Source organism: Neltuma alba, unplaced genomic scaffold (genome assembly GCF_004799145.2).
Source record: "Neltuma alba isolate B1F8T4 unplaced genomic scaffold, ASM479914v2 tig00013353_pilon, whole genome shotgun sequence".
In the NCBI taxonomy this organism is placed as follows: Eukaryota; Viridiplantae; Streptophyta; class Magnoliopsida; order Fabales; family Fabaceae; genus Neltuma; species Neltuma alba.
In genome coordinates, this window is record NW_021637619.1 from 27,146 (window position 1) to 31,011 (window position 3,866).

Sequence of the window (3,866 nt, forward strand, 5' to 3'; positions counted from 1 at the left end):
GGAAAGCAAGAGGGGTTTACTGTATAAGGGCAAGGGAAGTATGGATAGAAATGGGAAGGATGAGGGAAAACACAGAAGTGTGGCTCATTTACACCTGGTATGTGCTTTCGTTACTAATTTTCATTCTCATTAGCAAATAATCTCATGAAAAAAGTGTTTACTCATTTTAAATTGTTTGTTGCAGGAGTTACAGAAGTTGCACGGACGATTGATGGCTCAGATCGAATTAAGCACTAGGAGGCTTATAAGTGAAATAGAAGATGAGCTGGATAAGGTGTAGATAACGATAGAGGAAAATAATGACCACAGATGATAAGGACCCTATTGACGTCCCAGATGATGATAAGGGAGATGATGATGCATTTGGCGATGAGGATCCCCATGATCATGATGGACATGAGTCTGATCACGAAGGTGATGATAGAGATGAGTTCCACGAGGGAGATGATCAGGGAGACGATGATGCAACTGGCTCAGATAGGGGTGATGAGATCGGTGTTGCAGTAGAAGGTGAAGACAAAGAAATTATGGAGTCTCCCCTGCCCTTTTCCCCCATGGACAAGGAATGTCAACTCCGGAGGTCGCAAAGGGAGATGAAATCCGCTATCAATTCTCCATGGATTTTGATAAATCCAATTAAGAGGCAAAAGAGGCCCATGGATGACAAGGACCGGTTTTATGACATAGTTTCCCGTATGTGTTCAAGCAAGTTTTATGACATAGTTTCCCGTATGTGTTCAAGCAAGGAGGGTGACATGTATGTACATATCCACTACCCATGTAATCATATTCATTATAGTTTTGTGCTAATTGACTACATGCATAATGATATTGACAACATATTTTTAGGCTTTTGGTGAAGATCTCTGATGAAGATATCACTCGGGATCAGCTAAGGACACTTGGTGGAATTGAGAAAATAGGTAACCAGATAAGTAGAATATTTGTGATGAGTTCATTTAATTGTTTAGTAGATGCTGTGTTTTGGGTTCATCAAAACAATCATCTCTTTGCGTACAGCTAATGTCAACTGTGTGCAAGACTCTAATGGCTGATATGGAGAAGGAAGGGTAGGTGAAGCGGCACATTTTTTATGCTGACTTTATGGTAAGCTTGCTAAGATGTTAGTTTTTTATGGATTGATGTTGATAAATGACTGAAATGTTCATGTTTTAGGCAATAATAGCAGCTAACCCAAAGTTGTGGGATGCTACAAAACGGAAGAAGTAATTTTTACCTGAAAATGTAGGCTACAACATAGGAGAATGTGATTTGATCTTTGGACCTACACTTGTTGGCGCTCACTGGTTCTGTGTTGTGCTTGAGCCTAGCACAATGAATTTCTATGTGCTGGACTCAATGAAGCCAAATTTAGAGGGTAAGAAGAAGAGCAAGAAGAAGGGTGTAATTATTGATGACATGACGACTGTGGTCACTGAATGTGTAAGGATAATGCAACTCATCTTCTATAATTGACATTTCATTTACCTTTTATTTACAATTGCATAATGATATTGTGTAGAGGAATAGATTTTATGACATTATTGAGATAGTTAAGCCTAATGCCACAGGGAAGAAGAAAATGAGTGATATCATTTGGGCTCCTCTTCCGCAACAAAACAATCTGTGAGTGGTTTATGTTGATATTATTATGTCTCAAAGCAGCCCAATGTGTTATTTTCATTCTTTTACATCGTTGGGATGTTTTTATGTGCAGGCGAGATTGCGGCGTTCATGTATTAATATGGTTGAGTAAATGGAAGCCCGTGAGATACTTGACTATACGGATGAACAAGTGGTTGAATTCCGACGAAACCTCATGTGGTGGCTAGTGAATCATGAGCTTAATTCAAGACATGATGAAGCATTAAGCTTGCTTTCATCAACCCAAGCCACCACACTGACCAAAAGACAGCATCTGTGATAGCAAGAGACATTATATAGATTAGGCATATAGTACTTGTGAAAGCAGTGTTAGTTTGAAGTCTTAATATTTGACTTATGGTTGGAGGTACTAAGTGGCTGCCAGTTGTTGGCCTAATTGCAATCCTTTTTGGGAAAATCTGAGTAAAAAAGTTATGATATTTACAACATGCCATGTGACTTCTGTGATGATAATCACAAGTTGATTATTTGTGCCCCAAATTACATCCACTTGGACTCAGGTTCACTACACAAGTAATAGGATTAACAACTTTCGGATTGAGAATTGCAACCTTTGTAATGATAGTTACCATATCGCTGTGGCCATTTGCATCTAAAGTCTTTCAAGCCCAAATCACGTTTTTTGAATCCATTTTCGCTACCCTAGTAATGATAATGACAACGTTCGTATTGATAATTGCAACCTGTTTAATGATAGTTACAATCTTCCTATTGCCTTTTTCAACTCTGCATGTTCATACCCAAGTAACACTTTTTTAACGGAAATCCACTACCCCGATAATGATAATCACAACATTCGTAATGAAAATTGTAACTTTTGTAATGATTGTTACCACCTCGCTATTGCTTTTTGTATCTGCATTTTCATACCCACGTATAAATTTTGTCATAGAATTTCATTACTTAGGTAATGAAAATCACAACATTGTTAAGGGAAATTGCAACTATAGTAATGAGATTTACCACTATGGTTTCCCCATTTGCATCCCCATGTTCTAAACCCATGTATGAAATTGTAAATGTTAGTTGCAACTTCAATAATGATATTTACTAGTCTTTTTTTCCCATTTCCGGTTCCTTTAATTCAAACCCATGCATCAAATTGTTCAGGAAATTTCACTACCCTCGTAATGATAATGACAACATTGAAAATGTTAATTGCAACTTCAGTAATGATATTTACCAGTATGCTTTTCCCATTTCTGGTTCCTTTAATTCAAATCCACACATCAAATTGTTCAGGAAATTTCACTACCCCGTAATGATAATGACAACATTGAAAATGTTAATTGCAACTTAAGTAAAGATATTTATCAGTCTGCTTTTCCCATTTCCGATTCCTTTAATTCAAACCCACACATCAAATTGTTTAGGAAATTTCACTACCCCCGTAATGATAATGACAACATTGAAAATGTTAATTGCAACTTCAGTAAAGATATTTACTAGTCTGCTTTTCCCATTTTCGGTTCCTTTAATTCAAGCCCACGCATCAAATTGTTCAGAAAATTTCACTACCTCCGTAATGATAATAACAACATTGAAAATGTTAATTGCAACTTCAGTAACGATATTTACCAGTCTGCTTTTCCCATTTTTGGTTCCCTTAATTCAAACCCATGCATCAAATTGTTCAGGAAATTTCACTACCCCCGTAATGATAATGACAATATTGAAAATGTTAATTGCAACTTCAGTAAAGATATTTACTAGTCTGCTTTTCCCATTTTCGGTTCCTTTAATTCAAACCCACGCATCAAATTGTTTAGGAAATTTCACTACCCCCGTAATGATAATGACAACATTGAAAATGTTAATTGCATCTTCAGTAAAGATGTTTACCATTCTGCTTTTCCCATTTCCGGTTCCTTTAATTCAAACCCACGCATCAAATTGTTTAGGAAATTTCACTTCCTCCGTAATGATAATGACAACATTGAAAATGTTAATTGCAACTTCAGTAATGACATTTACCAGTCTGCTTTTCCCATTTCCGGTTCTTTTAATTCAAACCTACGCATCAAATTGTTTAGGGAATATCACTACGCCCGTAATCATAATGACAACATTTGAAGTCTAAATTGCAACTTCACTAATGCGATTTATCACTCTGCTTTTCCCATTTCCGGTTCCTTTGATTCAAACCCACGCATCAAATTGTTCACGAAATTTCAGTACCCCCGTAATGATAATATTGGAAA